At 45.9% G+C, this 24,591-nt stretch overlaps 1 non-coding gene across 1 annotated transcript; it reads left to right on the top strand.

Annotated features, from left to right (window-relative positions):
• The first annotated feature begins 4,885 nt into the window (after window positions 1–4,885).
• TRNAP-AGG lies at window positions 4,886–4,957 on the top strand. Its single transcript has one exon. It is a non-coding gene; the product is annotated as a tRNA-Pro (tRNA).
• The last annotated feature ends 19,634 nt before the right edge of the window (window positions 4,958–24,591 follow it).

Raw genomic sequence — 24,591 nt, 5'->3', positions numbered from 1 at the left:
AGCACCGGGAGTCGCGTTGTTGCCGCCGGCGCGCATCGCAGGTAAGTCGAGGCTGTCGTGTTGGAGAGCGCGTTGCGCCGCGCGCCGGTTCAAATCGAGGAGCCGGGCTGTGGCCGAAGGCCCAGGCCAGCGCGGGCATGTGCGCTGATGCGCGCCGTTGGTGCTGCTTCCACGACGAGGCCGAAGGCCATGGCTGCGCCGTTCCCCTTGGACGCCGCCTTCCGCCGTGGTCTGGTACATCGCCGGTGATGCGTTGACGTGCGTGAGCGCCTCCGCCTTCTCACAGTTCCTGGTCTCCATGAACAATGCACAAAACAGCAGGTCCGTCACGGTTCCTTTTTCTGGTACAAAGCCATTTGCGTCAGTGCATAGATGTACATGAAAAATAATCAATTGAGTGATTACAGGATGATGATGAGGAGTAAATTCTTGACTTATTTCCCTTCTTATCAGATGCCAAATTGTTTTGACCATTTGGTGCCGCATCTTGCAGCCGCCGGCGGATAACAGCGCCACGAAAGCGCGGGAGGGCGAAGCAGTGCTCGGTCGGAGCCGCGCACGCGCTGGGAGTCACCGCCGTCCTGCTTTGCGTCTCATCTGTATGACAGAGTCGTTCCACAAGGAGATGTGGCCTTTGCTGCCGGAAGACATGGCTGTCGGAGATGGTTGGTAATGCCGTGGAGGCTCTTTCTTGTGTGCGGCATGTCGCTCTCGGTTACGAGCCTGCTGATAACGTGTGAAAGTAAAACGAGAGAGAAGGGAATAAATGATAGAATGGTTGCTTTCATTGATGAATTTATGGGTATATATACCTTGGTACAAAGGCGGTTACAAAGGAGCGGTTCCCAAAAATGGAACCGACATAAGCAGGGATTAACCCTTTAATTAACATAATTAATTAATTCCTAACAGATACGTGTGTGGTCGGATGGCAATGCAATGCCCGGAGTAGTACACTACCTATTGCACAAAAATACTCCGCTGTACTAAGAGCAAAAAGACACTGTCAGAATGACATGTAGGAGGACTAGTTGGATTGGAGAAGTCAAAGAACAAAACAATATCACGGGTCACGGAAACAAAGACACGCAAGAGACGGGTCCAGTAGACCTTTTTTTTTTTTTTTTTAAGGAAAAGACGGGTCTAGTAGACAGTGTAGTGGAGGAGGCGCACGCGGCAGATGACTTGGAGGGGGTCGCCCAGTTTTTTTTTTTTGTATTATAAATCTAATAATTTCCTTTTTCCCTTTTTGTGGCTCGTTTTTCTTCGCATTTTCCTTTTTTGTCTTCTTTTATGAAAATGACCAAATGTTGGATTTCCCAATCATTTTTTGAAAACGTGAACATTTTTTAAAACGGAAAACAAATTTGAAAGCATGAATAAGTTTTTTAAAGCAAGAACATTTTTGAATCTCGAGAACAAATTTTGTAACCCGGAGCATTTTTTAAAGATCCTGAATAAATACAAAAGCGTTAACAGGTTTTTTAACGCACAAACTTCTTTTGAATCTTGAAAACAGATTTTGGAACTGCGAATAATTTTGAAAAATCCTGAATAAATTCGGAAGCGTGAACAGGTTTTTTAACGCACAGACTTCTTTTGAATCTTGAAAACAGATTTTGGAACTGCGAATAATTTTGAAAAATCCTGAATAAATTCGGAAGCGTGAACATTTTTTAAAAGCAAGAACGTTTTTTGAATCTTGAGAACAGAATTTTGAAATGGTGAACAATTTTGAAAACCCCAAACAAATTTGGAAGCAAGAACAAGTTTTTAATGCACGGACATTTTTTGAATCTTGAGAACAAATTCTGGAAATGAGAACAATTTTGAAAAATCCTACACTAAATGCGAACAATTTTTTAAAACATGAATGTGTTTTGAAACTTGATATTTTTTTGGTTAAACAAAAACATTTTCTAAAAAACAAGAAACATTTTTTGAAAACTATTTTTTTTAAATACAGAACATTTTTTAATTTATGAACAATGTTTGAATGCGACAAGTTTTTGAAATCTGGAATATATTTTTTAAATGAAGAACACTTTTTGCATTTTAAGAAAAAAATTGAACATGAACTTAGTTTAAAAAGTGAACAAAATTCTGAAGTTCGAACATTTTGTGAAACTACTAAACATTTTCATAAAAAGCAAACATTTTTTAAAGTACTGAACATTTTTTGAAAATCACAAACATTTTTTTAAGTTACGAATGCTTCTGAAAAGCGACAACTATTATAAATTTAGAACATTTATTTGAAAACAAAAACATTTTTCGAATTTAAAGAACATTTTTCAAACACCAACTTATTTTAAATAAGATAAAATAACATTAAGAAAACAGAAACCAAAAAAGAAAAGGGAAAAATAAAAAAAGAAGCATAAAAACGAATAAAGAAAAAAAGGTAAAAACCAAAAAAAAGGAAAAATAAAAAAGGAAAAAAGCAGAAACAATAAAATGCGACAAATAACACTTTCCCATTGACCCACCCATCCATACATGCGACCGGGAAGAGGATTTTCCTAGGAGGTTTTTTCGTATTAATACCAATACCATACCAGCTTATACTCTATCTCTGCACCAACACGAAATTAATGGTTAGCTAAGGGCTATTCCAATAGTGACCCTCAAACCGCTCACAACCGTTCGGACCTCGTGGCAAGGGCAGTGTTGGTGTTACGTGGTCGGTTATTATCGTAGAATATGTAGGATCCAATATGGGCATCCAGGTCCTGCTATTGGATATTGACTGAAGAGTGTCTGAGGTCATGTCTACATAGTTCTCGAACCCGCTTGGTCTGCACATTTAAGGTTCGATGACGTTTCGGTATAGTTGAGTTATAGATGCTGGTGGCCGAAGGTTGTTCGGAGTCCCGGATGAGATCGAGGATGTCACGAGGAGCTCCGGAATGGTCCAGAGGTAAAATATTGATATATAGGAAGTCCTGTTTTGGTCACCGGAAAAGTTTCAGGCTCATCGGTAATGTACCTGGAGTGCCGGGAGGGTGTCGGAGGACCACCGGGAGGGGTGTGACGACCCTAGGACTTCATGGGCCAAGAGAGGAGGCAAACCAGCCCCTGGTGGGCTGGTCGAGGCCAACTCTAAGGGCCCATGCGGCTGAATAGAGGAATAAGGAAAAAATACAAAAAGTGGAAAAGGTTTTCAAGTGGGAGGGGGATCCTACTAGGAGTAGGATTGGAGGAGGACTCCTCCTCTCCTCCCACTTCGGCCGACCCAAGGGGAAACCCTAGGGGACGGCGGCCTCCCTCCTCTCCTCCTATATATACTAGAGGCCTTTGAGGGTTTTGAGACACAACAAATTCAGCCACGTGCTGCCCTCTCTCTAGATTGTAGTTCCTCCTCTCTAGTTCTACGGTGCTTAGGCGAAGCCCTGTTGGAATTGCTCCACCACCACCTTCGTCGTGCCGTCGCGCTGCCGGGAACTCTTCTACCTCTCTGCCCTTCTTGCTGGATGAAGAAGGCGGAGATTGTCGTCGAGCTGTACGTGTGCTTAACGCGGAGGTGTTGTCCGTTCGGCACTAGATTGGGACGGATCGAGGGGCGACTGCGATTTGGATCGCGAAGACGTTCGACTACATCAACCACGTTTCTTAACGCTTCATGCTTAGCGATCTACAAGGGTATGTGGATCTGATCTCCCCTCTCGTAGATTATCATCACCATGATAGGTCTTTCGTGTGCGTAGGAATATTTTTTGTTTCCCATGCTACGTTCCCCAACATTCGGATGGTGTTGTTGTCGCGTCTATCTTCTGTGTCGTCGCCGCTTGCAAAGATCTGAGTCGTCGCCTCCATCGGTGGTGAGGCTAGAGGTAGTGGTGACCGAGTAACCACCGGGGGGGGGGGGGGGGGGGCTAGATTTGACGTCGTGCCTCCGTGCCCGATTTCCATCTCCCACCGTCCCTACTCCCTTGCGGGTTGCTCCCTGCATGCGAGCTTGCGCCGCACTCAGCCAAGCTCGGTAGAAACTGCCGAATCAACAGTTCCTATCGACCCACGTTGTGGGTTGCTTTAAACTTCGTGTCGATGTGAGTCAGCCCACCGTGTTCGCAACCGAACACATTTTTCGTGGCCCTACTGGGCCTGGTTGAGGCGGATGCAGGTAACCAAACACGTCCATAAAGAGGCAACTGTATGTCAATATTTGCCCCCAGCGCAATCATAAGCGGCATGCTATGCTTTCCTCTTAAATTACAGTGATTGTTCGATTTAAACGTTGTTACTCTATGGCTACGTACGAGCATTGTATATAGAAGGGTAAACTTACCGATCGAGTGATACTTGTAGATGGTGCTCGGTTCGCAAGCCTTCTAGGATTCACGCATGTGATCATGGAGATGGATTGTGTGGAGTTGGTGCAACTCTGAAATACTCGCCATAATTCTCGCTCACTTGTGGCTCTTATATCAGTTGAGATTGAAGAGCTAGTTAGCGATTTTCCGCTATTTGATGTGCTTCATGTAAAATCGGTCGGCAAACTTACCTGTTCATCTTTGTGCCAAACATGTTTACACATTAGGTTGACCGATTGCTGGATTGATATGATACCTAGCTTCCTAGTGACCAGCCTGATGGCTGACTGTCCTAGGTTTGCTTTGATTTAATAAAAGCTCACTAAACTGCTGCAAAATAAATAAATTATACTTGTATAGTTCGTTACAATGACTGTTACTAGCTCTTATCTACACATGCACTTTGTTAGGCTACACATGCTCCCTCCATTCCAAACTATATATGAGCCGTACATTTCTGAACCGTATGTCATTCACTCTGATTTAGCATGTCATGTAAGCCCACGTGATGGCCACTCGCAAAACGGTGGAACAAAAATAAATAGGATCCTTTAGGAACAGGAAACAACAAAGGGCATTTGGTCTAGTGGTATGATTCTCGCTTAGGGTGCGAGAGGTCCCGAGTTCAATTCTCGGAATGCCCCCATTTTTTGTTTGTTTTCCTTTTTAACGAAAAAATTTGTTCCTTTTACATGCCATGAAAATCAATGTGAGGTAATATTTGCATTCAGAAATACATCACGGCTTGGGCATTTGCAGACTGCAAAGTAGTAGCTGGAGAATGCACGATAAAGATAATCAGATCATCGGATCACAGTGCGTCGATCGTTTCTTGCTTGAGAGCAACGTGTACACCACACATACATACCAATCGACATACATATGTGAGTCGCAAAGATATGTTGATCAATCTGACGTTATTGCTTCGATCCAGTTTGTTGGTTTTCCGAATGTGGCCGCCAACCGAGTTACTTGTTTCACATTTAAGTTTGTCCAAGGATAATTTCCATGTAATAGCCATGAGTTTCCAACTATTAACAAATCTGATGCTGAAAAGGATCGTAGTGCACCTACCCACATAGGAATAATTCTGTAACACGAACTTATGCACATGGCTAAACAGACAAGAACAATACCCACCCTTGACTACTGTTGGTAAAGAAATTCATCCGACACAAAAAGAAACAACTCAAACGACATGTACTAAAATGATAATTACAGTACTCAAGCATTATCGCGGGCATTTCATCAAGCAATTATTGAATATATCAAAAGGCTATTTTGTTGCTGGAAAGTGATTATGTAAAGTAATGCTATTATTACGAACGGGTGCTATTATGCAGAATCAAGCGAGCTAGGAGCCACCACATCACTAGTGCAAATGGACGGACGTCAAAAACACCGAGGGAGTAGAACTGTCAAAACCAAAAGCAATTCGATTTTGTGTACACTAAACAAACGACCACACGATATTCATAAGCATGTCGATGATCGATCGTGCGGCAGTAGTTAATCAGGCCTGCGATAACCCTAAATGACCAGCAGTATTATTAATGACTAGTGCCAAAGTGTAGTTTCTGAATCTAGCTGTCCGAACATGTATATACAGTCATTACTGTCAATCTGGAAAAATATTGTGGACGCCTTACCAATCACAGTAAGGGCTAGTAATACTACCAGGAGAAGAAGAAGAAATAGCAATCGTCAAGGAAAATCAATGCAGCTTGGCAATCTGACACATTGTCAGCAAAGAGCCAAGATAAATATCCATGGAGAGCATCAAAATTCTTCAGGGGGAAATAATCTTATGCATCTGGCTTTTCCAGTCACCGGGGCATACTAATGTATATCCCATCAGAAAAAAAAACATCTTATATATCGTCCAACGCTTCACCTTCACCATGCCCATCACCAATGCCATTGCCTAGTCATGAACTTAATTAGTCAGTAACCAATGCGTAGTTTGACAAAAACAACCAATACAAGAAGGAAGGGATTATAGGACAGTTTAGATTCAGAAACTACACTTGGTAAACGTTACTTGCTTCGGCACCAGATTAGGAGTAGATAAACAAAAACTGCACAAAGTTGCAAATACAGGGCATTCATATGTGCTCAGCAAATTGACCAACTCATTTTGGTACTCCACATCCACCTCACAACAATACCCATGGAAATGTTGTTCATAGACTAATAATAGATCGATACGAGCAGTAGTTGTTCATTTGGCTTATAAAGGTGACGATTGAGTCTATCATCATTTGACGTTCCAGTTGGTTCAAGCTCAGCTTTCCACCTCCATTAGTACTCTTCAATCTTTTACTGTTATGTATCACGCAACAAAAAGATCTCTAGCTGTATTACTAATTTACTGTGTGCATGTACGTACAGATAGTACCCCAGCACAATTTATGCAAGACAAAAAAAATTTGGAAATTATCTCAAACATACACATTCCTTGTATGTCAAAGCGAACAAAATTAGGACGTGCTCATATCAAATAAATAAATAAGTATCCATAGGTAATTCGGTATTCAGATTGCATAGCCTGATAAGAGACAAAATTATTTCGTTTTATTTTTTTCACTGGTACAAATGGAGCACTTGAGGCAGGTACTCAAAGTTAAGGGCTCAAAGCAAGTGCCTATTAGAGTTATAACAATACCAAATGAGACTAAAGTACTGATGAGAAAATGTAACTAGCACTGAGGTCCAAATGTGACAGCCAACCGAGCTACTCGTACGACATTTAAGTTGGTCCATGGATGATTTCTATGTACCAGTCATCGATTTCCAACTGTTACCAAATCTGATGCGGAAAAGGATTCTACTGCAGCTATATATCCACATAGGAATACTTCCGTAACACATACTCCCTCAGTCCGGAAATACTTGTCCTAGAGTTGAATGTATATAGACTTATTTTAGTTATAGATACATCCATTATATACATTTTTAGGACGAGAATTTCCGGACGGAGGGAGTACTTATGTGTATGGCTAAATAGAGTAGAACAACTGAAAGGACATGTACTAAAATCATCGATACAGAAATCAAGGATTACGACAGGCATTTCAGCAAGCAATCATTGAACATATGAAAAGCTAGTATTTTGTCATGCTGGAAAGTGATTGAACATATGAGGAACTGGTATCTTGTCATGCTATTACCTGCATCATAGAAACTTGGGAATGCATTATAGATATGGATATCCCTGGCACCGCCACTGTTGCAGAGTCTCTTAAACGTCATTGACTGGAGATGGACCATGAAGATGCCACAAGATGTCCTTACAAGTGTCACATTGTTTTCCTCATCGAATCCCACTAAGGCCAGAGGCTTCCTCTTGCCTGCTGCTCCTAGAGGAAGAAGCTTGTCCAGTTCGACGGTCCTTCCCAGAACCCATGTCGCATCATCATGACGAACACCGGCTTTCTTCCACTTCCATAGCTGGGCGCGGAAGCCGGTCACAACGATTAAGCCAAGGCCACCATCTTCAGCCGGCATAACCGCGAAAACAGTATCGTCGTGCGCATATGCATCCGGCGGCGGCTTTATGAATGCCAGCCTCTGCGTGTCCAAATCAAACTCAATTATGCAAGCTCCACCAAGAACATACGACCAATAGAGTGCATTCCCAATCAAGATAGTGGGAGTGATGACAGGTTGAAAATATTTCATGGCTGCAGATGCCTTGATCCTGGAATGTATGAAGGGCACTGAGATGATTTCGCCCCATTCGCCGGTCGCCGACGAGTAAACGGTTGCGAAAAGATGGGAATGGCTTCTTATGACAGTGGCTATCAGAGCCACTTGGAAATGGCCGGGGCGACGACAGTCGCCATGCGCGTGTCCCTGGTCGCCGGCAGCGCAAAGCAGCGCGCCGGTCAAGATGACGGTCCCGTAGCCGTAGAGCTCCGGGGGGACGTCCAGGCGGGTCTGGTCGCCGGTGACGGGGTCCCACAGCAGGAGGAATTCCCGCGGATACATGTTGACGGCGAGGGCGCGGCCATGGCGGCAGCCGAGGAACTGGTAGTGGTCGCCCTCCTCGAGCCGCAGGGAGAAGCGCGCGGCGGGGATCCGGTCCGGCGGGTCGAGCGCCGGGGTGAAGGTGGGGTTCCCTAGGGTGGAGAAGAAGCCGAGGACGGGAGGCCTCCGGTGGTGGGCGCGGAAGCGGCGGCGGAACGCGGGGTCGGCGACGAGGCGGCGCCAGCGCCTGCAGACGAGGGAGGCGCGCGGGAGGGCCGACGGCTGCGGGGGCAGGCGGAGCAGGATCTCCCCGAGGAGGTCGTCGTCCTCCATCGGGGGCGCCGGCGAGCGGCGGAGGCGGCTCATCGTCGCGATCGTGCGTGCCAGGGGTTGAATGGTCGCGGTCGCCAAGCACATCGGTGGGCCCATGGATGCCCATTTGAGCCCAGAAACGAAGAGGGGGAAAGAGATGGCGCGAAGCCATCTCTTCGTTCCCGCCAAAACTAAGCCATGTCCCCTACGTTCACCTACCACTACAAGAATCTGAAACTTTGCCGTCTGCAATGGCTGACGACAAAGGGGGCACGTCGGACGGCAAAGGCTTTGTCGTCCGTCAGCTGACGGCAAACTAGACGGTAGAAAAATATCCGGTGAAGAGGGTCACTGGCGTCGGGGGTCGGTGGTCGGAGGTTGGGGGTCAGTGCCGTCGGGTGTCGGGGATCGAGGGTCGACGGTCAGTGGCGTCGGGGTTCGGGGTCGAGGGTCAATGGCGTCGGGGGTCGAGGGTCAGTGGCATCGGGGGTCGGGAGTCGAAGGTCGGGGGTTAGTGGCGTCGGTTGTCGGGGGTCGGGGATCGGGTGTCAGTGACGTCGGGTGTCGGGGTTGGGTGTCGGTGGCGTCGGGGGTCGGCCACTACTTATTCTACTTTTTCTTCTTCTCATTCGTCTTCTTCTTCCTCCTTCTACTTATTCTTCCTAGCACTAAACTAATCTTGCACTAAACCTAACACTAACCTAATCTTATCTAACACTAAACCTAGCACTAAACTACATACATAATCTAATCTAACAATTAAACAACAAAAAAGAAGAAGAAGAAAACAGGAACATAAACAAAAAAGAAGAAAAACACTCACCGGAGGGCGTCGGGGTGCCGGGGCGGCAGGGTGCGAAGGAGGGCGTCTAGGTGCCGGGGCGGGGGTCGTCGGCGCTAGGCAGGGGGCACAGGGGGAGGGGGTCGCCAGTGCTGGGCAGCAGGCACACGGGGAGGGGGTCGCCAGCGCAGGGGAGGTGGCACACGGGGAGGGGGGTCGCCGGCACATGGGAGGTGTGGCTGGGGCGGCGACCGGGAGGGAGGTGGGGCTGGGGTGACGGTCGGGAGGGAGGTGGGAGGGGGGCGGCGACCGGAGGGAGCAGGTCGGAGGGGGGGCGGGAGGGTGGTGGGGCTGGGCAGGGGGCACACGAGGAGGGGGTCGCCGGCGCGAGGGAGGTGGAGCTGGACGGCGGCCGGGAGGGAGCAGGTGGGAGGGGGGCGGCGGCGCGGGTGGCTAGGGATGAGCAGCGACGGCGGCGGCGACAACGGGTGGGCAAGGAGGGGTTTGGGTACGGCGAGAGAGAGGGGGGGGGGTGGGCGGGCAGGGCGAGCCGTTAGGGGAGCGGGCGGGGGCAGGGCGAGCCGTTAGGGCCACATCCCCTTTGCCGTCTGCAAAGGCTGGGTGGCAGACGGCAAAGGGGTGGGGTGGGTGGGGTGGGGTTTCGGTCGTTTGGGGGGGGGGCCTTTGTCGTCTGCCCACCCTTTGCCGTCCGCCTAGGGGTCCTTTGCCGTCTGCCAGCAAACGGCACAGAGGTGGCCAACGACAAATAAAACCTTTGCCATGAGTCACCTCTTTGCCGTCAGCAATGTGCCAGCTGACAGCAAAGAGTATATTTGCCATGCGTCAGCAGACGACAAAGGCAAGGTAGACGGCAAATTTCTCAATTCCAGTAGTGTATCACTCCCTCCGTTTCTAAATAGTCCTTTACATCCATAGCAAAATGAGTGAATCTATACTCTAAAGTGTGTCTATATACATCTGTATGTAGTCTTTTAGTAAAACCTCTAAAAAACTTATATTTAGGAATGGAGGAAGTAGATCAAATCTAATCAAATAATAAAATCTGCAAAAGACAAAGGAAATCTAGACGCCCCAGAAATTTACTGCTTATGTGGCATCACAAAGTTCAACCATTCACATGAATGACTGAATATAGCTTGTGTTTGTTGGATATGACCAAAAATTAAAACCTGGCATTGCTTGATGTACATGTGTGCTTAATCGGACTATTTTGGTCTCCTAATTCTGAGTTTTCTCTCTTGCTGCAGGTGGAGGACCTTGGCAATCTGACCAAGCTTCATGCAGTGGCAACTTATTGCTGCGTCGCTTTCATCATGTCAACCTATCTTGTTCATCCTTGACATTTGTATTTTTCACTAACGCTGTCCTCACTTGTTTCAGAGATGCATTCATGAACTCAAGAATATGGTTGCCAGAGGAGGAGATCCTACACTGCCAGTATGAAATTCCCGTGAATATTGGTTGGTAGAGGACCTCATGCTCTCAACTATAATTTGTGTACATTTATCTCAGAATTCTGAAGCTCTGAAGTTTAATGTTTGCATGCATCTCTATTACCGCCCATCGTCATTTGCGCAGCACATCCAGCTCATCCAGAATTTGAACTCATCACAAGCATCTTAATAAAAGAAATTAACCAACTCATCCACTCCAACAATGCAGATAAAAGCTAAGTTCTCTCAGCTACTGATAGATCATCTCAACTAAGGACATAGATTGAAAGGGGGCACACAGGCAGATAAAACCGAAGCCTTCCAAGTTCCAACACAAACATCAGTAGACAACATAAACATAAACCAAAGTCTTGGACATCAGTGTTGGTCAAATTCAACCTGCTGACAACATATCCTGCTTACATACATGTGATACTTGATACAGACATGTCATACTACATCAGCGCCACCTTGAACATCCGCCATCTACTCCAGATGTATGGCCCAAGCAAGATCAAGCTAGCAAGCTCTGATCTGCATACATGTATTTAGTTAGTTAGAAATTTTGAGCAACAACAGCTGATGCAATAGGAATCTTTCATGTCCCATTTTCTTAGGAAGGATGCATGTGCTAAATAGCAGAGTACAATGCTTAAGAACAAAGGCGCACAAACTGCCATAGTATATTGCAGCTTGGAAGGAACATGCACAAAAACCTGGCAGACCATAACAGGCGAACCATATCTGTTCTTGGAAACATAACAACGCAAACAATAAGTGCTCATAAATACAAGACTCCAAGGCCTTCAAACATCAACTTCTGGTTAAGCAACATCCTTATTTTGAACATAGATGTTTAATTGAATGAATGATGATGTAGTAAGTGACTAACGATGCAAGCATGACAACCATTTTCTTTCATAAGATATGGAGCAATAAAAATTAGCTTTCCAAACTAGTGTGTAACCTTTCTTTTGAGTTAACATTCTCAATCACATACAATCGTCAAACATGCATGCAAAATCAAACCATGAATTGACTACCTGTGCTAGCTAGTTTGACAATAATTAACTTTCTTTATAACCATGGGATTATAAATTTGAAGCAATTGTGCAGTTGATGCAATGGAGGTCTTTCCTATCTGCTAAATTGCAGAATACAATATAGCTTAAGAACAAAGGCACGCAAGTTGTTTATTCGTGCTTCCCAAGAATCCCAGTGGTAGAAACTAGGGTTCTACCGGCCCTCTGCCTTAGGTTATAAGGGTAGGAGGGAGGTTGGAGGAGACGAGGGCCCCGCGTCCGGCGCGACGGCGCCGTCTCAGCGCAGGGAGGAGGAGGAGGCGTTTAGAGGAGGCGGCGGCTAGGGTTAGGGTTCCGGCTCCTCTCGGAGCCGGGCAATAGAGTTGTCTTATTGCTTGATTCCAAAATAACTGTTTACATCTGTTTATATAATCTCAATAACTTGGACTCTAAGATAACTAAGATAACTTGGACTCTAATATAACTTGGGCTCTAAGATAGCTAAGATAACTTGGGCTAAGCCCGTAACTAACCCTGCCCATTGGGCCTCCTCCGTTGGTACGTAGTACCGGTCATAACATCTCTCCCCACCTGCGCAAACAGCTCGTCCTCGAGTTGGAAGTCTGGATAGTGTTGAGTGAAGTCGTCATGCTGCTCCCACGTCGCGTCCTCCTCAGGAAGGCCTTCCCACTGGATCAACAAGTACCACACCCCACGACGTAGTTTGGACTTGCAACACCTTTGCTGGCCCGGGAAGAAGTCATCCGTCAGAAGTCGGGGGTAGTGTCGGCGTTGCCGCCAGTGGCTCCCCACGGACAGGCTTCAGGAGACCCACATGGAAGACGTCGTGGATGCGAGTACCGTCCGAAAGCTGAAGACGGTAGGCCACCTTGCCGATGCGCTCCAGCACGGAAAATGGCCTGGCGTAGCGCGGGCCCAACTTGTGCTTCGCACGAGGGTCAAGAGACTGCGTGGAACGGTGAAGGAGGCGTAGCCATAGCCAGTCACCCACCGCAAACTCTGCGTCGCGGTGATGATCGTCGTAGTAGCGCTTAGACAGCTGCTGAGCCTGGAGAAGGCGTTGGCGCACTTCTGCAAGCATCTCGTCCCGGCTGCGAAGCAGGTCGCCCGCCGCCTCAGTCTAAGCCGTCTCAGGGTCAACCGGCAGGATAGGTGGGGCGGTCGGCCATAGACCACCTCGAACGGCGTGGCGTGCAGGGCGGAGTGATAAGAGGTGTTGTAGGAGTACTCCGCCCATGCCAGCCAATCCACCCATGCACATGGACGGTCACCTGTAACACAACGCAAATACATGGCGATCACCTTGTTCACCACCTCGGACTGGCCGTCCGTCTAAGGATGGAAGGCCATAGTCATGCGGAGCTTCACGCCAGACATGCCCCGTGAACACCGGGTCCCAGTCGCTGACGATCGAAGCCGGAAACCCGTGGAGACGGACAATTCCGTCGAAGAAGGCACAAGCCACAGAGGCGGACGTGTAGGGATGGCCGAGCGCGATGAAGTGGGCGTACTTGGAGAAGCGGTCGACCATCACGAGGATAACCTCAGACTTGCCGCCCACCTTTGGAAGGCCCTCGATGAAGTCCATGGAGATATCGGCCCAGACTTGAGAGGCATCTTATTGCAGTTTGGAAGCAAGGTAAACACAAAATAGCATACCATAACATTTGAACTCTATGCTCTTGAAAACACATGGTAAATAAAGAGTACTCAAACATCATCGTTCAGTTGGATGAATGATGTGTAAGTATGACTAAAGAAGTAGTATATGAAGATGCAAGCGCGAAAGCCAGTTTCTCTACTAAGATATGGAGCAATAAAAATTAGCTTTCCAAACTGGTATGTAATTTTTTTTCATTGATCTTTTCAAACGCAAACAATTGTTAACACACGTGGAGAGTCAAACTATCAATTAGCTACCTCTTCTATCTAGTTTGACAAGGTAGCCAAGTCCAATAGAACAATGATTAACTTTCTACATAACCATGTGAGCAGAACAAGCAAAGCATGCACCCAAGGGCAACATAAAATAAAATAATTAGGCTTGCCAGTTGATCAGATAGTTGGTTCTGATAACAGTGATCCGAAGCTAAAGCAGGGGAGAGCACGTTTGGGATAGTGGAACTGCTCTATCCTTGTACAGACTTTTGTAATTTCATAAGTCTTGACCTCCATTGAGTAACAATCCACATTCTCAACACGAATACCTTGTGGAGCGCCTTGGAAGAACAAGAATCCCTCCACTGCACCCACTGTGGAAATGGAATAGTCACGATACTGCACCCAATGGGTTTTTTCCTTCTCAAACCTTATGGGTCTTAGTGGAAACTTATTCCAGCCCACTAGGGGCTGGTTTATCTCTTCCCATAGCCCATGAGACCCCTTGGGGCATGACACCCCTCCCGATGGTCCCCAGCACCCCTCCTGGCACTCCCAGTACACTACCGATGAGCATACTACTACTACTACTACTAGTACTACTACTACTACCACCACCACCACCACCACCACCACTACGACTACTACTACTACTACTATTACTACTACTACTAGTCGTTGGGTGTCAAGCGCGGTGGGAAAAGTCACAGAGGTCGTGGCGGTGCTCGTGTTGTCGGGGTAGAGAGGGAGCGGTGAAATTCTTGTGTTAAACTCGTCTCCGTTGTCGAGGCAAAAACTTTTCCGGTGACCAAAACAGGACTTCCTATATATCAATCTTTACCTCCGCACCATTCCGGAGCTCCTCGTGACGTCCTGGATTTGATCTGGGACTCTGAACAACTTTCGATTACCAACACCTATAACTCAACTATACCGAAACTGTTGGAATTATGCCCTAGAGGCAATAATAAATATAGTTATTATTATAATTCCTGTATCAAGATAATAGTTTATTATCCATGCTATAATTGTATTGAATGAAGACTCATTTACATGTGTGGATACATAGACAAAACACCGTCCCTAGCATGCCTCTAGTTGGCTAGCCAGTTGATCAATGATAGTCAGTGTCTTCTGATTATGAACAAGGTGTTGTTGCTTGATAACTGGATCACGTCATTGGGAGAATCACGTGATGGACTAGACCCAAACTAATAGACGTAGCATGTTGATCGTGTCATTTTGTTGCTACTGTTTTCTGCGTGTCAAAGTATTTATTCCTATGACCATGAGATCATATAACTCACTGACACCGGAGGAATGCTTTGTGTGTATCAAACGTCGCAACGTAACTGGGTGACTATAAAGATGCTCTACAGGTATCTCCGAAGGTGTTAGTTGAGTTAGTATGGATCAAGACTGGGATTTGTCACTCCGTGTGACGGAGAGGTATCTCGGGGCCCACTCGGTAATACAACATCACACACAAGCCTTGCAAGCAATGTAACTTAGTGTAAGTTGCGGGATCTTGTATTACGGAACGAGTAAAGAGACTTGCCGGTAAACGAGATTGAAATAGGTATGCGGATACTGACGATCGAATCTCGAGCAAGTAACATACCGAAGGACAAAGGGAATGACATACAGGATTATACAATCCTTGGCACTGAGGTTCAAACGATAAGATCTTCGTAGAATATGTAGGATCCAATATGGGCATCCAGGTCCCGCTATTGGATATTGACCGAGGAGTCTCTCGGGTCATGTCTACATAGTTCTCGAACCCGCAGGGTCTGCACACTTAAGGTTCGACGTTGTTTTATGCGTATTTGAGTTATATGGTTGGTTACCGAATGTTGTTCGGAGTCCCGGATGAGATCTCGGATGTCACGAGGGTTTCTGGAATGGTCCGGAAACGAAGATTGATATATAGGATGACCTCATTTGATTACCGGAAGGTTTTCGGAGTTACCGGGAATGTACCGGGAATGACGAATGGGTTCCGGGAGTTCACCGGGGGGGGCAACCCACCCCTGGGAAGCCCATAGGCCTTGGGGGAGACACACCAGCCCTTAGTGGGCTGGTGGGACAGCCCACAAGTGCCCTATGCGCCAAGGAGAAGAAAATCAAGAGAGAAAGAAAAAAAAGGAGGAGGTGGGAAGGAAGGGGGACTCCCTCCCACCAAACCTAGTCCAACTCGGTTTGGGGGGGGGGGGGGAGAGTCCTCCCCCTTGGCTCGGCCGACCCCCTTGAGGGTCCTTGGACCCCAAGGCAAGGCCCCCTCCCTCCCACCTATATATACGGAGGTTTTAGGGCTGATTTGAGACGACTTTTCCTCGGCAGCCCGACCACATAACTCCACGGTTTTTCCTCTAGATCGCGTTTCTGCGGAGCTCGGGCGGAGCCCTGCTGAGACAAGGTCATCACCAACCTCCGGAGCGCCGTCACGCTGCCGGAGAACTCTTCTACCTCTCCGTCTCTCTTGCTGGATCAAGAAGGCCGAGATCATCGTCGAGCTGTACGTGTGCTGAACGCGGAGGTGCCGTCCGTTCGGTACTAGATCGTGGGACTGATCGCGGGATTGTTCGCGGGGCGGATCGAGGGACGTGAGGACGTTCCACTACATCAACCGCGTTCTCTAACGCTTCTGCTGTACGTCTACAAGGGTACGTAGATCACTCATCCCCTCTCGTAGATGGACATCACCATGATAGGTCTTCGTGCGCGTAGGAAAATTTTTGTTTCCCATGCGACGTTCCCCAACAGAAACATCACCGAACCTTAAGTGTGCAGACCATGCGGGTTCAAGAACTATGTAGACATGACCCGAGACACTCCTTGGTCAATATCCAATAGCGGGACCTGGATGCCCATATTGGATCCTACATATTCTACGAAGATCTTATCGGTTGAACCTCGGTGTCAAGGATTCATATAATCCTGTATGTCATTCCCTTTGTCCTTCGGTATGTTACTTGCCCAAGATTTGATCGTCGGTATCCGCATACCTATTTGAATCTCGTTACCGGCAAGTCTCTTTACTCGTTCTGTAATACAAGATCCCGTGACTTACACTTAGTCACATTGCTTGCAAGGCTTGTGTGTGATGTTGTATTACCGAGTGGGCCCCGAGATACCTCTCCGTCACACGGAGTGACAAATCCCAATCTTGGTCCATACTAACTAAACGGGCACCTTCGGAGATACCTGTAGAGCACCTTTATAGTCACCCAGTTACGTTGCAACGTTTGATGCACACAAGCTATTCCTCCGGTGCCAGTGAGTTATATGATCTCATGGTCATAGGAACAAATACTTGACACGCAGAAAACAATAGCAATAAAACGACACGATCAATATGCTACGTTCATAGTTTTGGGTCTTGTACATCACATGATTCTCCTAATGATGTGACCCCGTTATCAAGTGACAACACTTGTCTATGGTTAGGAAACCTTGACCATCTTTGATCAACGAGCTAGTCAACTAGAGGCTTACTAGGGATAGTGTTTTGTCTATGTATCCACACATGTATTTGAGTTTCCAATCAATACAATTATAGCATGGATAGTAAACGATTATCACGAACAAAGAAATATAATAATAACCAATTTATTATTCACTACTGGAATTCAGAAATTTGCCGTCCGGCTTTCCTTTGCCGTCTGCTGACACATGGCAAAGAGCTTCTTTGCCGTCACCTGGCACAAAGCAGACGACAAAGACAACACCTAAGGCAAAAGTTTTTTTTGCCGTTGGCCAGCGGACGGCAAAGGAACCACAGGCGGACGACAAAGGGTTGGCAGACGGCAAAGGGGGTGCCACCCTGCGGCCGGAGGCCACCCCACCCTGTTGGAGAACGCCGCATGGGAAACAAAAAATTTCCAACGCGCACGAAGACCTATCATGGTGATGTCCATCTACGAGAGGGGATATTCGATCTACGTACCCTTGTAGACCGTACAACAGAAGCGTTAGTGAACGCGGTTGATGTAGTGGAACGTCCTCACGTCCCTCGATCCGCCCCGCGAACCGTCCCGCGATCAGTCCCACGATCTAGTGCCGAACGGACGGCACCTCCGCGTTCAGCACACGTACAGCTCGACGATGATCTCCGCCTTCTTGATCCAGCAAGAGAGACGGAGAGGTAGATGAGTTCTCTGGCAGCGTGACGGCGCTCCGGAGGTTGGTGGTGATCTTTGTTGGGAACGTCGCATGGGAAACAAAAAATTTCCTACGCGCACGAAGACCTATCATGGTGATGTCCATCTACGAGAGGGGATGTGTGATCTACGTACCCTTGTAGACCGTACAACAGAAGCGTTTAGTGAACGCGGTTGATGTAGTGGAACGTCCTCACGTCCCTTGATCCGCCCCGCGAACCGTCCCGCGATCAGTCCCTCGATCTAGTGCCGAACGGACGGCACCTCCGGGTTCAGCACACGTACAACTCGACGATGATCTCGGCCTTCTTGATCCAGCAAGAGAGACCGAGAGGTAGAAGAGTTCTCCAGCAGCGTGACGGCGCTCCAGAGGTTGGTGATGATCTCGTCTCAGCAGGGCTCCGCCCGAGCTCCGCAGAAACGCGATCTAGAGGTAAAACCGTGGAGATATGTGGTCGGGCGGCCGTGGCAAAGTTGTATCAAATCAGCCCTAAAAACTCCGTATATATAGGCGGAGGAGGGGGGAGCCTTGCCTTGGGGTCCAAGGACTCCCAAGGGAGTCGGCCGAACCTAAGGGGGGAACCCTCCCCTTCCAAACCGAGTCCAACTAGGTTTGGAAGGAGGAGTCCTTCCCCCTTTTCCCACCTCCTCTTTTTTCTCTTTTCTCTTTGTTTTTTCTTCGTATGGCGCATAGGGCTCTCTTGGACTGTCCCACCAGCCCAATAAGGGCTGGTGCGCCACCCCCAATGCCTATGGGCTTCCCCGGGGTGGGTTGCCCCCCCGGTGAACTCCCGGAACCCATTCGTCATTCCCGGTACATTCCCGGTAACTCCGAAAACCTTCCGGTAATCAAATGAGGTCATCCTATATATCAATATTCGTTTCCGGACCATTCCGGAAACCCTCGTGACGTCCTGATCTCATCCGGGACTCCGAACAACATTCGGTAACCAACCATATAACTCAAATACACATAAAACAATGTCGAACCTTAAGTGTGCAGACCCTGCAGGTTCGAGAACTATGTAGACATGACCCGAGAGACTCCTCGGTCAATATCCAATAGCGGGACCTAGATGCCCATATTGGATCCTACATATTCTACGAAGATATTATCGTTTGAACCTCACTGCCAAGGATTCATATAATCCCGTATGTCATTCCCTTTGTCCTTCGGTATGTTACTTGCCCGAGATTCGATCGTCAGTATCCGTAAACCTATTTCAATCTCGTTTACCGGCAAGTCTCTTTACTCGTTCCGTAATACAAGATCCCGCAACTTACACTAAGTCACATTGCTTGCAAGGCTTGTGTGTGATGTTGTATTACCGAGTGGGCCCCGAGATACCTCTTCGTCATACGGAGTGACAAATCCCAGTCTTGATCCATACTAACTCAACGAACACCTTCGGAGATACCTGTAGAGCATCTTTATAGTCACCCAGTTACGTTGCGACGTTTGATACACACAAAGCATTCCTCCGGTGTTAGTGAGTTATATGATCTCATGGTCATAGGAACAAATACTTGACACGCAGAAAACAGTAGCAACAAAATGACACGATCAACATGCTACGTCTATTAGTTTGGGTCTAGTCCATCACATGATTCTCCTAATGATGTGATCCCGTTATCAAGTGACAACACTTGCCTATGGCCAGGAAACCTTGAACATCTTTGATCAAAGAGCTAGTCAACTAGAGGCTTACTAGGGACAGTGTTTTGTCTATGTATCCACACAAGTATTGTGTTTCCAATCAATACAATTATAGCATGGATAATAAACGATTATCATGAACTAAGAAATATAATAATAACTAATTTATTATAGCCTCTAGGGCATATTTCCAACAGTCTCCCACTTACACTAGAGTTAATAATCTAGTTCACATCACCATGTGATTTCAACGAATCCAACACCCAGATAGTTCTGGGGTCTGATCACGTCTTGCTCGTGAGAGAGGTTTTAGTCAACGGTTCTGAAACTTTTAGATCCGTGCGTTATTTACAAAACTTTATGTCATCTTATAGATGTTGCTAGTACGTGCTATTCGAAAATGCTCCAAATATCTACTCTACTATACGAATCCGTTTCACTACTCATAGTTATTCGGATTAGTGTCAAAGCTTGCATCGACGTAACCCTTTACGACGAACTCTTTAACCATCTCCATAATCAAGAAAAATTCCTTAGTCTATTTAGTTACTAAGGATAACTTTGACCGCTGATCAGTGATTCAATCATGGATCACTTTCTGTACATCTCAACAGATTTTGAGTCAAGGCACACATCATGTGCGGTACACAGCATGGCATACTTTAGATTCTACGGCTAAGGCATAGAAGACGACCTTCGTCTATTCTCTTTATTCTGCCGTGGTCGGGTTTTGAGTCTTACTCAAATTTACACCTTACAACGCAACCAAGAACTCCTTCTTTGCTGATCTATTTTGAACTCCTTCAAAAAACTTGTCAAGGCATGTATCTTATTGAAACTTTCATTAAGCGCTTTTGATCTATCTCCATAGATATTTGATGCTCAACGTTCAAGTAGCGCAATCCAGGCATTCCTTTGAAAACTCCTTTCAAACAACCTTATATGCTTTACAGAAATTCTACATTACTTCTGATCAACAATATGTCTACCACATATGCTTATCAGAAATTCTATAGTGCTCCCACTCACTTCTTTGGAAATACAGGTTTCTCATAAACCTTGTACAAACCCAAAATCTTTGATCATCTCATCAAAGTGTATATTCCAACTCCGAGATGCTTGCACCAGTCCATTGAAGGATCACTGGAGCTTGCATACTTGCTAGTATCTTTAGGATCGACAAAACCTTCTAGTTGTATCACATACAATGTTTGCTCAAGGAAACCGTCGAGAAAACAATGTTTTGACATCCTACGTGCAATATTTCATAAATAATGCATCAACAACTAACATAATTCTAACAGACCTTTAGCATCACTACGAGTGAGAAAGTCTCATCATAGTCAACTGTTTGATCTTGTCGAAAACATCTTTGCGACAAGTCGAGCTTTTCTTAATAGTGACTTATCACCATCATCGTCTGTCTTCTTTTAAAGATCCATTTTTACTCAATAGTCCTATGACCATCAAGTAGTTCTTCCAAAGTCTACACTTTGTTTTCATACATGGATCCTCTCTCGGATTTCATGGCTTCCAGCCATTTGTCGGAATCTGGGCCCACCATCGCTTTCTCCATAACTCGTAGGTTCACTGTTGCTCAACAACATGACCTCCAAGACAGGGTTACCGTACCACTCTGTAGTAGTACGCGACCTTGTCAACCTACGAGGCTTGTAGTAACTTGATCCGATGCTTGATGATCACCATCATCAGCTTCCACTTCAATTGGTGTAGGCGCCACAGGAACAACTTCCTGCACCCTGCTACACACTGGTTGAAGTGATGGTTCAATAACCTCATCAAGTTCTACTACCCTCCCACTCAATTCTTTCGAGAGAAACCTTTCCTTGAGAAAGGATCCGTTTCTAGAAACAAACACTTTGCTTTCGGATCTGAGATAGGAGATGTACCAACTGTTTTGGATATCCTATGAAGATGCATTTATCCGCTTTGGGTTCGAGCTTATCAGACTGAAACTTTTTCACATAAGTGTCGAAGTCCCAAACTTTCAAGAAACGACAGTTTAGATTTCTCTAAACCTCAGTCTATACTGTGTCATCTCAACGGAAATACGCGGTGCCCTGTTTAAAGTGAATGTGGTTGTCTTTAATGCATAACCCATAAACGATAGTGGTAATTCGATAAGAGACATCATAGTATGCACCATACCAAATAGTGTGTGGCTATGACGTCCAGACACATCATCACACTATGATGTTCCAGGTGGCATGAACTGCGAAACAATTTCCACATTGTCTTAACTGCGTACCAAAACTCGTAACTCACATATTCATTTCTATGATCATATCGTAGACCGTTTATCCTCTTGTTACGACGAACTTCACTCCGAAACAGAATTGAACTTTTCAATATTTCAGACTTGTGATTCATTAAGTAAATACTCTTGCATCTACTAAAATCGTCATTGAAGTAAGAACATAATGATATCCACTGCGTGCCTCAGCACCCATTGGACTGCATACATCAAAATGTATCACTTCCAACAAGTTACTATCTTGTTTCATCTCAATGAAAATAAGGCCTTGCTCATGCGGTATGATTTGCATGTCACTAGTGATTCAAAATCAAGTGAGTATAAAGATCCATCATCATGGAGCCTCTTCATGCAATTTATACTAACATGACTCAAGCGGCAGTGCCACAAGTAAGTGGTACTATCATCATTACCTCGTATCTTTTGGCACCAATATTATGAACATGTGTAACACTACGATCGAGATTTAATAAACCATTGAAGGTGATTATTCAAGCAAACAGAGTAACCATTATTCTCTTTAAATGAATAATCGTATTGCAATAAACACGATCCAATCATGTTCATGCTTAATGCAAGCACCAAATAACAATTATTTTGGTTTAACACCAATCCCGATGGTAGAGGGAGCGTGCGGCGTTTTGATCATATCAATCTTGGAAACACTTCCAACACGTATCGTCACCTCGCCTTTAGCTAGTCTCCGTTTACGCCGTAGCTATCATTTCGTGCTACTAATCACTTAGCAACCGAACCGGTATCCAATACCCTCATGCTACTAGGAGTACTAGTAAAGTACACATCAACATCATGTATATCAAATATACTTCTTTTGACTTTTGCCAGCCTTCTTATCTACCAAGTATCTAGAGTTGCTCCGTCTCAGTGACTGTTCCCCTCATTACAGAAGCACTCAGTCTCAGGTTTGGGTTTAATCTTGGGTCTCTTCATTAGTGTAGCAACTGTTTTGCCGTTTCACGAAGTATCCCTTCTAGCCCTTGCCTTTCTTGAAACTTAGTGGTTCTACAAACCATCAACTATTGATGCTCCTTCTTGATTTCTACTTTCGCAGTGTCAAACATCGCGAATCGCTCAAGGATCATTGTATCTATCCTTGATATGTTATAATTCATCACGAAGCTCTCACAGCTTGGTGGCAGTGACTTTGGAGAACTATCACTGTCTCATCTGGAAGATTAACTCCCACTTGATTCAAGCGATTGTCGTACTCAGACAATCTGAGCACACGCTCAAAGATTAAGCTTTTCTCCTTACTTTGTGGACAAAGAATCTTGTTGGAGGTCTCGTACCTCTTAACAAGGGCACAAGCATGAAATCACAATTTCATCTCTTTAGAACATCACTTATGTTCCGTGACGTTTCAAAACATCTTCGGCGCCTTGCTTCTAAGCCATTAAGTATTTTGCACTGAACTATCGTGTAGTCATCATAAACGTGTATGTCGGATGTTCACAACATCTACAGACGACGCTCGAGGTGCAGCACGCCGAGTGGTGCATTAAGGACATAAGCCTTCTGCGCAGCAACGAGGACAATCCTCGGTTTTACAGACTCAGTCTGCAAAGTTTGCTACTATCAACTTTCAACTAAATTTTCTCTAGGAACATATAAAAATAGTAGAGCTATAGCGCAAGCTACATCGTAATTCGCAAAGACCATTAGATTATGTTCATGACAATTAGTTCAATTAATCATATTACTTAAGAACTCCCACTCAAAAAGTACATCTCTCTAGTCATTTGAGTGGTACATGATCCAAATCCACTATCTCAAGTCCGATCATCACGTGAGTCGAGAATAGTTTCAGTGGTAAGCATCTCTATGCTAATCATATCAACTATACGATTCATGCTCGGCCTTTCGGTCTCATGTGTTCCGAGGCCATGTCTGCACATGCTAGGCTCGTCAAGCTTAACCCGAGTGTTCCGCGTGTGCAACTGTTTTGCACCCGTTGTATGTGAACGTTGAGTCTATCACACCCGATCATCACGTGGTGTCTCGAAACGAAGAACTGTCGCAACGGTGCACAGTCGGGGAGAACACAATTTCATCTTGAAATTTTAGTGAGAGATCACCTCATAATGCTACCATCGTTCTAAGCAAAATAAGGTGCATAAAAGGATTAACATCACATGCAATTCATAAGTGACATGATATGGCCATCATCATGTGCTTCTTGATCTCCATCACCAAAGCATCGGCACGATCTTCTTGTCACCGGCGTCACACCATGATCTCCATCATCATGATCTCCATCAACGTGTCGCCATCGGGGTTGTCATGCTACTCATGCTATTACTACTAAAGCTACATCCTAGCAAAATAGTAAACGCATCTGCAAGCACAAACGTTAGTTTAAAGACAACCCTATGGCTCCTGCCGGTTGCCGTACCATCGACGTGCAAGTTGATATTAACTATTACAACATGATCATCTCATACATCCAATATATCACATCACATCGTTGGCCATATCACATCACAAGCATACCCTGCAAAAACAAGTTAGACGTCCTCTAATTTTGTTGTTGCATGTTTTACGTGGTGACCATGGGTATCTAGTAGGATCGCATCTTACTTACGCAAGCACAAAACGGAGATATATGTGTTGCTATTTAACCTCATCCAAGGACCTCCTCGGTCAATTCCGATTCAACTAAAGTTGGAGAAACTGACACCCGCAGTCATCTTTGAGCAATGGAGTTACTCGTAGCGATGAAACCAGT

The sequence above is a fragment of the Hordeum vulgare genome, chromosome 7H (assembly GCF_904849725.1).
Source record: "Hordeum vulgare subsp. vulgare chromosome 7H, MorexV3_pseudomolecules_assembly, whole genome shotgun sequence".
Taxonomy (NCBI): domain Eukaryota; kingdom Viridiplantae; phylum Streptophyta; class Magnoliopsida; order Poales; family Poaceae; genus Hordeum; species Hordeum vulgare.
This window is presented reverse-complemented; position numbering and strand designations above follow the sequence as displayed.